The sequence below is a fragment of the Sarcophilus harrisii genome, chromosome 4 (assembly GCF_902635505.1).
Source record: "Sarcophilus harrisii chromosome 4, mSarHar1.11, whole genome shotgun sequence".
Lineage (NCBI taxonomy): Eukaryota > Metazoa > Chordata > Mammalia > Dasyuromorphia > Dasyuridae > Sarcophilus > Sarcophilus harrisii.
Window position 1 is genome coordinate 48,847,850 of NC_045429.1, and position 12,495 is coordinate 48,860,344.

The 12,495-nt window shown below is 39.8% G+C and overlaps 5 non-coding genes across 5 annotated transcripts; 3 read left to right on the plus strand and 2 right to left on the minus strand.

Moving 5' to 3' along the window:
- The first annotated feature begins 4,619 nt into the window (after positions 1-4,619).
- TRNAE-CUC lies at positions 4,620-4,691 on the plus strand. Its single transcript has one exon. It is a non-coding gene; the product is annotated as a tRNA-Glu (tRNA).
- Positions 4,692-4,982: 291 nt separating this feature from the next.
- TRNAG-GCC lies at positions 4,983-5,053 on the minus strand. The gene has a single exon. It is a non-coding gene; the product is annotated as a tRNA-Gly (tRNA).
- A 468-nt stretch (positions 5,054-5,521) lies between these two features.
- TRNAL-CAG lies at positions 5,522-5,604 on the minus strand. The gene has a single exon. It is a non-coding gene; the product is annotated as a tRNA-Leu (tRNA).
- A 953-nt stretch (positions 5,605-6,557) lies between these two features.
- Positions 6,558-6,629, plus strand: TRNAD-GUC. Its single transcript has one exon. It is a non-coding gene; the product is annotated as a tRNA-Asp (tRNA).
- Positions 6,630-7,715: 1,086 nt separating this feature from the next.
- On the plus strand, positions 7,716-7,787 carry TRNAG-UCC. The gene has a single exon. It is a non-coding gene; the product is annotated as a tRNA-Gly (tRNA).
- Positions 7,788-12,495: the final 4,708 nt, after the last annotated feature.

A 12,495-nucleotide genomic window follows, 5' to 3' on the forward strand; every position in this document is an offset into this window, starting at 1 on the left:
GAGCCCAACTCCTGAGACGATGGGGGCAATCTCCATTTGGTGCATGCTTGATGCCTGTCCTGGCGTGTCTACAGTGTGTGTACCCCGACCTTTAGCCAAAAGATCCAACTGAGATCCAACCAGCCAAAGACCACAAAGGTCAAGTTTGCACAAGACTTATCTTTGTACAGACTTCTTGCCTATGCAAATGGGGCATTGTGTGCAAGGTACACAATGAAGGGTCGCAAGATTAATGCAGACTCTTGTTATTCTGTTCCCTAGCATTTTTATTGCTAGGTTCCCTAGCAGCCCAGAAGCTAGTTCTGAAGATAGAGGCAAGAAAGGCCTGAAGCTTTGGTATGTCCTCTGCACCCAGAGAAAATTGTCCAACTTTAACATAAAGTTAAAAGTGAAGAAATGGATTGGGAAAATGAACAGATGATTTTTTTTTTTTTTTTTTTTAGAAAATTACTATGGTGACAGGGAAGGTCAAGACACAAATTTAGAATAGCATAGACAAGTCAAAAGAGATACATGCAAAGCCTCAGAAGAGGAAATAAAGTTCTTAAATAACTCTGTTTTAGAAAAAGGAAATTAAACAAACCATCAATGAGTTCTATAAGAAAAATCCTCATGTCCTGAAGGATTTATGATTTTTAAAAATTTACTTCTAATACTACATTTTTTGGAAAAATAGGCAATAGAGTCCTATCAAATTCCTTTAATTACACAAATAAGATGTCACTATGTAAACAAGCAAGAACAAAAACAAAAAGAAAACTTTATATCAATTTCCACCAGTGAATACTGATACAAAATTCTAAAGTAAAAATAATAAGGAAAATACAATTATATCACAAAGATCATACAACATAACCAGATAGGATTTATATCAGGAATTACATACTAGTTCAATATTAGAAAAAAAAAAACATTCAGCATAATTGACCATATCAATACCACAACCAACAGAAATCATATGATTATCTCAATAAATGCAAAAAAGGCTTTTTACTCATTCCTATTAAACTCATTCCTAGTTAAGGTAAAAAGGTAGTTATTACTTATTTGAGTTAGCTTATATGAGTTACCTCATTCCAAGTTAAAAACTCATTCCTATTAAAAGAAAAAAAAAACAACAACCCTAGAAAGCATTGGAGTAGATTTTCCTTAAAATGATAAGTAGCATCTCTCTAAAAGCATTAACAAGTATTATTTGTAACTGTGATAAGCTAGAAGTTTTCCCAGTAAGATCAGAGGTAAAACAAAGAACTATTATCATCACAACTATTCAATATTGTGCTAGAAATGCTAGTTATATCAATGAGAGAAGAAAAATAAATCACAGGAATTAGAACAGGAATGAGAATAGAAAATTATCCTTTGCAGACGATAAGAGAGCGTAATTACTCTTTGGCATTTCTTTATTTAAAGTCCAACAGCAAGAACTAGAAAGAGAAATCTACTGAAAATAATTATAGACAATATAAAATACTTGGAAATCTTGAAAACCCCAGGAACAATATAAACACAATTACAGAAGACTTTTCATGCAAAGTCAGATCTGAACAATTGGGAAAATGTTCATTATTCATGGGTAGACTGCATAAATATAATTTAAATGACCATTTTATGTCAATTATCTCATTTATTTAGCGCCATACAAATCAAACTACCAAAAATTATTTTATAGAACCAGAAAAAATGACAACACAATTTGAAAAAGCAAATATCCAAAGAGATAACCAAGAGAGAACAGTGATTACATCTCTTCTGAAATCATACTTGGACCCAAAAACTTACAGATGCCCAGTGTTGGGGTCCTCAGCTAGTGCAGACCTGCACTATCCAAAGAATCAAAGAAAAAAAATGGGAAGAAAGGAAGCCTAAGCAGTACCAAATTGTCAAAACAATCTTGTCCTTGCTAAGAAACAGAGTGGTGAATCCATGTAATAGATTAGACATAGAACACACAGTAGTACAATGCCAAAGTAATCAAGTGCTCCACAAACACAAAGATCCAAGCTTTGGCATCAAGAACTCACTTGTGCTTGTTTAGTCATTTTTCAGTCCTATTCAGCTCTTCACGACCTCTATTGGAGACTTGGCAAAAATACTAGAGTGGTTTGTCATATTGTCTTCAGTTCTTTTTATAGATGAAGAAACTGAAGCAAATAGGATTAAATGACTTGTCCAGGGCTATACAGCTAGTAAATGTCTGAGGCCAAATTTGAACTATTGTCCTGACTCCATTTTATTCATTGTACCACCTAGTTGCTCCCTAGAAACTAAATATAGACCAAAATATCTCGAACTATATAAAGCACATAATTTAGGCATAAAGTTATAGAAGGGGATCATGGAATATTTTACATGTCAAATCTATGGATAAGAGAAAAATTTATGATAACATAAGAACAAGAGAATTACAGGATGTAAAATGGAGAGTTTTGATTATATTAAATTTAAAAGGTTCTGCTCAAACAAAACCAATGCATACACGATTTTTAAAAATAGGAGGGGGGATTTTATAGCAAGTTGTTCTGATAAAGATCTCATTTTAAAAAAATATGGAAAACTGGAACAAATTTATGAAAATTAGAAGCATTCCACAATTGATAAATGGTCAAAGGATATGAAGAGGCAATTTGCAGAGAAAGAAATCAAAGCTATTTATAGCCATATTTTTAAAAATGCTCTAAATCACTACTAATTAGAGAAATCGATATTAAAACAACTCTGAGGTACCGTCTCACACATATCAGATTGACTAATGTGACAGAAAAGGAAAATGATACATGTTGGAGGGGGGTGTGGAAAAATTGAGATACTATTCCTGTTGGTTGTGTAAAGTGATCCAGCTCTTCTGGAGAGCATTTGGAACTTTGCCCAAAGGGCTATAAAAACTGGGTATACCCTTTGACCCAATAATACTACTACCTAGGTCTGTATCCTAAAGAGATTTTTTTAAGGGAAAAAGATTTATATGTACAAAAACTTATCAACATTTAAAAAAAAAATTGTGGCTAAGTGTCCAGATCCCTTAGCAGGAGGGCTTCAATATCAGTCCGAGCCCTTATCTTAAGTGAGGAATGAAGAGGTGGAGACTCAGGGGGATGATTAAACAGGGGTCCGTTTATTCAGGGGAAAGCTGTGCCTTATAAATGCACTGTTTACATCTTTGTATTTATGGGAGGGAAATGCACAGATGGTCAAGTGTTCACAGATAGGGAAGTGAGCAGATGCTTTTTAGCCATATCCACATACTCTCTTTCAAGTACAAAACAGGTTTCCACATCCTCGGACTTCTCAGAAGAGCTGAACGCCTGTAGGGGTCGGGGGGAGCCAAACTAAACACTTCAGCAAAGTTCTTTACTGAGTCAAAAGGGTTTTATACCTTGCCCTGGGTTCCCTACTGCCTGTGGCCCTCAACAGTTAAGGATTAGAATCTAGAGTATAATCATCATTTGGGGGATGGCTATGATATATGATAGGGACAGAATATGATTGTGTAATGAGAAATAACAAAAAACAATGATAACAAGCAGGATGCTTTCAGAAAAACCTGGAAAGACTTAACATGAATTGATACAAAGAGAACTGAGTAGGACCAGGAGATCATTGTACACAGTAACAGCATCATTGTACAATGATCAACTATGAATAACTTAACTGTGCTCAGCAATATAGTGATCCGAGACAATGTCGAAGGCCTTATGATGAAAAATGCTATCCACCTCCAGAGAAAGAAGTGATGGAATCCTCGCAAAGAGAAACATACTTTTTAAAAACTTTTTTTTTCTCCCCTTGGGCTTGGGGACAACACGATTAATACAGAAATATGTTTTGTATGATTGCACATGTATAACCTCCAACAAATTGCTTGCCTTCTCAAGGACAGGTGAGGGATGTGATGGAAAAAATTTGGAAAGCAAAATTTTGAAGAACGAATGTTAAATAAATTTACATATAATTGAAGAACATCAATTAAAAAGAAAAAACGGAGTTATCTTCACATGGATAATAATTGAAGGGAGGGGTCCTAAGATTTGAGGGTTTATAAAGCTTTGCCCATGCTTCTCAGTCTGTCCCCTTGCCTCCCCTCCCTGAATTTGGATTTGTAATTGCACACTCTACAAAATGAAGACAGGTGAGATAATTTGGAGGATTTTGAAGAGGGATTCTCTGATTTGGAAAGGGATTCTCTCACAGTTAAGCACATCCACTAGAATAAGACTTTCTCCTTCGATTAGTTCTCCTTGGTTGGCTCAGGACCAACCAAGGTCTTTCTGAGCTCCTCCTGGCACACTGATGAAACTGATACTGAAAGAAAAGAAACAGGAAACCAGAACAGTCAAATAGATCGTTTCTCACCCAAAAGAAGAGGCCGTCCAAAGACATCCAGGTATCTGCAGAGACTCTGAAAAACGTGGCATAGGAACAAATGGTCAGCTAAAGAAACCCCGTAAATAAAAGGAGGAAAGGGCATATATATAGTAAGACACGGAATAAAGAGATGTTGGGGTACGGAAAAGATAGGGTAGGTAGGGATTAGACATTGTTAAATTCTCTGTGGATTTGAGGAAGGGGGTGGTGGTATTTAGACCGTCAGACTCGAACGTAGGAAACACAAGTGTAACTCCCTGGTGGTCTAGTGGTTAGGATTCGGCGCTCTCACCGCCGCGGCCCGGGTTCGATTCCCGGTCAGGGAAAATACCCTTTTACGCGATCACTAATTTCATTTCCTCTGGCGTCTCGCCAAAACCTGAGAAAGAAAAACAGAATCCAGTAGCTCAAAAGTCAAATTTTTGCCAAAGGATTCCTTGGTTTCCCCAAGTTATGAGGGGAAAGGGAAGAGGGAGAGAGAGACGCTAGAAGATGGAGAAACATACGCTGCTTCCTAAATGCCAGGGGCACATCTTGAGTTAAGGGGGAAGAGCCGTCCAAAATCTGACAAGGACAGCCAAGGAGTCTTGTGCTTCCCCCAAAAAAAACCTGGATGTTGCATGGGCCGGGAATCGAACCCGGGCCTCCCGCGTGGCAGGCGAGAATTCTACCACTGAACCACCCATGCACAACGATCTAGTCAACTTTCACACGCGCCCCAAAATGGTTCTATAGTTGTAGCTCCTCGGCTCCGCAGAGCAAGAGGCGAGCTGGCATGCAAAAGAAAATACACACTGCGGTCGTTAACAGGAAATTTCCTGAAGATTCAAGCGTTCTGAGGGGAGCTGTTCAAAAACTGGGCACTTTTTGGATAGAATTTATGAAAAATCTTGCTTACACATAAAATAGGAACGGAATCTGGACCTCCCGCGTGACAGACGGATAATCTACCACTGAAGCACCCAATTGCAGGACTTTTGTGGTTCCGTTACGTCTCTATGAACACTGGGAAACTTGACAGACACGTGGACTTTCTTACACGGTGTTAGTGCCGAAAGGAAGAATCGAGGCCGATTGTACTTTCTTTTACCTAGTTTTTTAAAAAATCAACGTGGGAAGGGAATACCCTCAAAAAGGAGTATGCAGCTAAAAAACCTGTCAGGAGTGGGATTCGAACCCACGCCTCCAGGGGAGACTGCGACCTGAACGCAGCGCCTTAGACCGCTCGGCCATCCTGACTGTCCCGTAGGTCTCCCCCTCCCTCCTTTCTGGTGATATCAGCCACAATACAATCGTCCAGATAGCCCAATTCACTTCATCCGGCTCCTTTCACTCGAGTTGATTTCTCCCTCTGGCACCAACACCTTCTGAGAAAGACCATGTGTCCAGAGCCAGCCGTCCACTTACACTGCGATCCTTTTCACGTACCTCTCCAGGCCAACACGTAGACCCTACTCCGGGGCAAAGATCTGAACCACCACAAATCACCCTGACTTGCCCCGAGCCTTTCCGCGGCTCCCGCTCCGCCTCACCGTAGCTCACCTCTCCTTCCTCCACCTGCGTCCTCCATCCCCAGCAGCCTGGCTCTTTAGGGAATACATGCCACTCCAAGACGAAATTCTAAAATAGTCTTAGAAAGCGCCATCATTTGCCAGCAAGCAGGTCCCCGGAGCGTTAGTGGAGGCAAGCAATAGTTTCCTCGACAAAGAAGATAGGGATAAAAGAGGGGCAGGAGCGAGGGAAGGGGAGCGACCCAGAGAACGAAAAAAAAAGGAGATCTGCGCTCACGCAGCGTACCGTCTCCTGGGGACTTTGCCAGGGAACTGCTCCCAAAGCTGGAGGGCCTCCAGCGGAGGCGCCGCCGACCTGGCAAAATCAGAGAAAAGGCAGAGCGAGGGAGAAAGAAAAAGAGGGAAAGACGCACTCAAGCACTCTAAGAATCCTTTTGGAAAACAGTCCCTTTAATTACGGGAAAGGATGGACGGACGTCCCGGAGAACAAGGAACGAGAAAAGAGTGCGGAAGTGACTCAAGGAGTCCACTGAGAGTGAGATGGTTTGAGTCAGGTGGGAAGCGGAAATATTGCTCTACAGTCATGACCCCAAAAGAATCCTTAAAACAGAAACTGTCAATCAAATGGAAAACGTATTTGTAGGGCTAAGATTGAAGACAGAAACCAGCCACTAAGCGGCTTCCTCGTTAGTATAGTGGTCAGTATCCCCGCCTGTCACGCGGGAGGCCGGGGTTCGATTCCCCGACGGGGAGCAGGAATCCCTTTTAGAGCACAAACCTTTGTGTCACCCACCCGCAGTTGGGTGTTTTCCCGTTCCATTTCCCCAGGATGTTTGCCAAACTCTCAACCCCCTCCCCATCCACTAGGGCTCCCCTCCCAACCTCCGGCTTTCAAAGAACTCTCCGTTTCTGTAGATTAGTAACCTTGGTCGCATTATTCCCTTCCTGCCCAATCCCTTGGCTCCAGACCCAAATTGAAACCTGAGTACAGAACCAGGACTCGGGGCCTATTTCAGCTGGGCAAGCTTCTGGGCTTGCTCAAGCCAAAAAGGTGCCAGAGGCTGCCCGAAGCCAGCGCCCAGGAGTTGGTCTCAGGCGATTGCGCCCTAGTCCTTGTCCAAAGAGCCCTCACCCCAGCGCCCAGTTCAGGAATACACGCGATCTTGGCTACGGAGACACGCAGCCAACATCCCCAAACACTCAGTGCCACACGCAAATATGCACTTCCACAACCCGATCGCAAAAGTGGGAGCGATGGAATATCGTGTCAAAGTCAAATAGAGGGCCGCTGAGCGTGCGGGAGGGCCTGTGTAGGATTCGAACAGAAGAAATGGGCTGTAACGCAAACCACTGAGATCACAATCTGGCCCAGAACATAGGAAGAACCCAGTTCTCTGGCCATTCCCTCTGGTAATCTGGCGGGCTCCAGCCCGTCTGTGGGAGGTGTGCGAGGCTCGGGTTTCTGCGGTCGCACCATCCATCCACCTTGCCTCCAACCTCAGCCTTCTGTGCGGCTGCGGATGTCTAGCGGGGATGGTCTCGGACTGTGGCTGGAACCTGGGGGCCGAGGTTCTGGGACATGGGGACAAAGAGGCATATGGGTGAATTGGGGTAGCACCAGGGGGCATCTCTGGCAGAACTAGTAGTAGGAGCCATGTAGGAGCTGAAAGCTTCGAGCAAAGAGAACTGTTGCCAAGGAGCCAAGGAGAACTCTGCGTAGCGCGAATGTGGAGGGAGAGTAGTTAATGAATATAGCTGTGGGCAGGGCTACAGATGGAGAATAAGAGGAGTAAAAGCTAGGGTTCTGAGCCAGCATAGGAAAACCCTTTCTGCACTTCAGCGTTGGTGGTATAGTGGTGAGCATAGCTGCCTTCCAAGCAGTTGACCCGGGTTCGATTCCCGGCCAACGCAAGTCTTTTTAACGGCAAGTTGGTACCTGACTCTTCTCGTTGCACGACCCTTGGGGTTTGTTCCTTCTTACACGTCTCACTTCCTTAGGGGCCTCTGGACATATTCCCCATCCTGAACGATAGAGTGACCCTTTCTTCTCTTATCATCTAGATCTTTCTACTTATCTAACTGGTTGTTGGGTCTTGTTCTCAAATCACCACCTCATTTGTCTGTATTTCGCTTCAATTGAAATACAAGAGTGTCAATAAGTGCAAGACATGGCCTTCGAGGACTGAGTCTGGTACATGACAGGAAAAGGTCCCTGTATGCACGTCCTAGTAACTTTTATTTTGGACTAGACCGATAACAGGATTGAATTTATCCTTAAGCATCGGGACAGGCCTTCCAAAAGTGATAATCAAACAAGCCAACCCAAGCAGTCTTCTGGCATCCTTGTTCATCTCCAATTTCGACAATGCTTTGATTGCATCTGGATCCCTTTTTCATTCTGATCCGAAATCCTTATCTGTTTTCAGTAGACAATATAAAAACTGACGTAAGTAGGATTTATACCAGGAATGCAGGGTGATTCAATATTAGGAAAACTAACAATATAATTGGCCATATTAATAACCAAATTAACAAAAACCATATGATCATCTCAAGAGATACAGAAAAAGTATTTGATAAAATCCAACATCCATTCCTATTAAAAACACTTGAGAGTATAGGAATAAATGGACTTTTCCTTAAAATAATCAGCAGCATCTATTTAAAACCGCCAGTAAGCATCATATGTAATGAGGAAAAACTGCAACCATTCCCAATAAGATCAGGAGTGAAACAAGGTTGCCCATTATCACCGTTACTATTCAATATTGTATTAGAAATGCTAGCTTTGGCAATAAGAGTTGAGAAAGAGATTAAAGGAATTAGAGTAGGCAATGAGGAAACCAAATTATCACTCTTTGCTGATGATATGATGGTATACTTAGAGAACCCCAGAGATTCTACTAAAAAGTTATTAGAAATAATCCACAACTTTAGCAAAGTTGCAGGATACAAAATAAACCCACATAAATCATCAGCATTCTTATATATCACTAACAAAATCCAACAGTCAGAGTTACAAAGAGAAATTCCATTTAAAGTAACTACTGATAGTATAAAATACTTAGGAATCTATCTGCCAAGGGAAAATCAGAAACTTTATGAGCAAAATTACAAAACACTTTTCACACAAATTAAGTCTGATCTAACCAATTGGAAAAATATTAAATGCTCTTGGATAGGACTAGCAAATATAATAAAGATGACAATACTACCTAAACTAATCTATTTGTTTAGCCCTATACCAATCAGACTCCCAAAAACTATTTTAATGACCTAGAAAAAATAACAACAAAATTCATATGGAAAAACAAAAGGTCAAGAATTTCAAGGGAATTAATGAAAAAAAATCAAATGAAGGTGGCTTAGCTGTACCAGATCTAAAATTATATTATAGAGCAGCAGTTACCAAAACCATTTGGTATTGGCTAAGGAATAGATTAGTTGATCAGTGGAATAGGTTAGGTTCAAAGGACAAAACAGTCAACAACTATAGCAACCTAGTGTTTGACAAACCCAAAGACCCCAGCTTTTGGGATAAGAACTTACTGTTTGACAAAAATTGCTGGGAAAATTGGAAACTAGTATGGCAGAAACTAGGCATTGACCCATACTTAACACCGTACACCAAGATAAGGTCAAAATGGGTTCATGACCTAGGCATAAAGAATGAGATTATAAATAAATTGGAGGAACACAGGATAGTTTACCTCTCAGACCTGTGGAAGAGGAAGGAATTTATGACCAAAGAAGAACTAGAGATCATTACTGATCACAAAATAGAAAATTTTGATTATACCAAACTGAAAAGTTTTTGTACAAACAAAACTAATGCAGACAAGATTAGAAGGGAAGCAATAAACTGGGAAAATATTTTTACAGTCAAAGGTTCTGATAAAGGACTCATTTCCAAAATATATAGAGAATTGACTCTAATTTATAAGAAATCAAGCCATTCTCCAATTAATAAATGGTCAAAGGATATGAACAGACAATTCTCAGATGAAGAAATTGAAACTATTTCTAGTCATATGAAAAGATGCTCCAAGTCATTATTAATCAGAGAAATGCAAATTAAGACAACTCTGAGATACCACTACTCATCTGTTAGACTGGCTAGAATGACAGGGAAAGATAATGCGGAATGTTGGAAGGGATGTGGGAAAACAGGGACACTAATACATTGTTGGTGGAACTGTGAATACATCCAACCATTCTGGAAAACATTTTGGAACTATGCCCAAAAAGTTATCAAACTGTGCATATCCTTTGATCCAGCAGTATTACTATTGGGCTTATATCCCAAAGAGATCATAAAGAAGGGAAAGGGACCTGTATGTGCACGAATGTTTGTGGCAGCCCTCTTTGTAGTGGCCAGAAACTGGAAACTGAGTCATTGCCCATCAATTGGAGAATGGCTGGATAAATTGTGGTAGATGAATATTATGGAAGAAATGTTCTGTAAGAAATGACCAACAGAATGATTTCAGAAAGGCCTGGAGAGACTTACACAAACTGATGCTGAGTGAAACGAGCAGGGTCAAGAGATCATTATATACTTCAACAACAATACTATATGATGACCAATTCTGACGGACCTGGCCATCCTCAGCAATGAGATCAACCAAATCATTTCCAATGGAGCAGTAATGAACTGAACCATCTACACCCAGTGAAAGAATTCTGGGAGATGACTAAAAACCATTACATTGAATTCCCAATCCCTATATTTTTGACCACCTGCATTTTTGATTTCCTTCACAAGCTAATTGTACAATATTTCAGAGTCCGATTCTTTTTGTGCAGCAAAATAATGGTTTGATCATGTATACTTATTGTGTATCTAATTTATATTTTAATATATTTAACATCTACTGGTCATCCTGCCATCTGGGGGAGGGGCTGGGGGGAAGGAGGGGAAAAATTGGAACAAGAGATTTGGCAATTGTCAATGCTGTAAAGTTACCCATACATATAACCTGTAAATAAAATGCCATTAAATAAATAAAAAAAAAACATTAATTATATCTATAATATACCGTATAATAGCTTCCCACTTGGCAGTTTTACAGTTGAGTCAAAAAGAAGTTATGTTACTTGCTCTGAGTCACAAATCTAGTAAGTTTATGGAGCTCAGGTTGAACTGAGGTTTTTCAGACTGGAAGCCCTGTGCTCTATGCTTTGAGTCACTGAAATGATATGAAAAATGGATGGGCATTTGGTTTTCACAGTTATAAAAATTAAACTGGAAAAAATGAAATTTAAATTAGAAAATTGAAAACTTACAAGACATCAAAGAATTACCAGGAGTGCAGGTGTCAATTAATTTAATTAATATAATGCCAGGGGCAAAACACATGACATGACGTTAATTAATTTTGATATCACGCCCATTGTCTAATAAACCATAACTGTTATTAAATACTACCAGCTGCTAAGTGCAGCTTAGTCCATTTAAGTAATTTGTGCTAATTAGTAAAATGCCCTCATAAATTCATTTACATGCTTTACTTAAATACCTACTCAGATTTCAAAGAAAATTTCACGTTTGTATCTTGTCATGACAAGGAACTACCAACGGAGAAGATGCCCCTCTATTTGAGTTCGGCTGAATGATTTATACTGTATAAATGAGATAGAATATTGTTGCTCCCCAAGTAATGATGAAAGGAATGATTTCAGAAAAACCCAGAAAGAACTCCCTGCTCTGTTCCATGGTGGAGAAAGCCCCAAAACTATTCATACAACAGGAAAAAAATATCATAAAAATAATTTACTTTGAAAGACTTCAAACTTTTGATCAGTACAATAACCAATCACAATTCCAGAAGACTCATGATGAAACATGTTACTGATTTCCAGTTAGAAAGGTGATGGACTCAAAGTGCAGGTTGAGAAGATTTGATTTTTCAATAATATATCTAGCCAAAGAGAGAATTTTTTTTCTTGACTAAACAAGTTTGTAATAAAGATGTTATTTTCCTTGCTTTCTCAGTGAGGTGGGGATGGTGGGAGGGAAAGAAGGGAGATCTTTATGAAAATATAAAATTTATTCTTTAAAAAGACAATAGTGGTAAATCTTTTTAAAAGAAAAAGAAGGAAGGAAGGAAGGAAGGAAGGAAGGAAGGAAACAACTTTAAAATACTTAAGACTCTGATCAATGCAACCACCAACTAAGATTCCAAAAGACAATGATTAAGAATGCTACACAGCTCTTGATAATCAATCGACAAGCGTTTATTAAGTGCCTACTATATTCCAGGCACTGTAATGGTTTCAAAGAACAGAATAAGGGGAAAGATTTGAGGGCATGATCAATGCAGGTATTTGTTTTGCTTTATTCCAATGAAATCTTGGGAGAGAGGGAATTCCAATGTTCACATCTATTTCAGGAATACCTAAGAACCTTTCCTACTTATCAAGGGCATGTATGAGTGAAAAGCTACCAAATGTGTTTAAAATGTCCCGGTCAAGAAAGAGTGCTTTCCTTTTCTGACCTTGAGATGCTGGAAGTGGTAGTTTTGATCAGGCCAGGAGTCAATCAACTAGCATTTCTTAAAATACCTACCAGGTACTGCGCTAAAATGCTCTCGGTACAAAGAAAAGTAAAGCAAACACA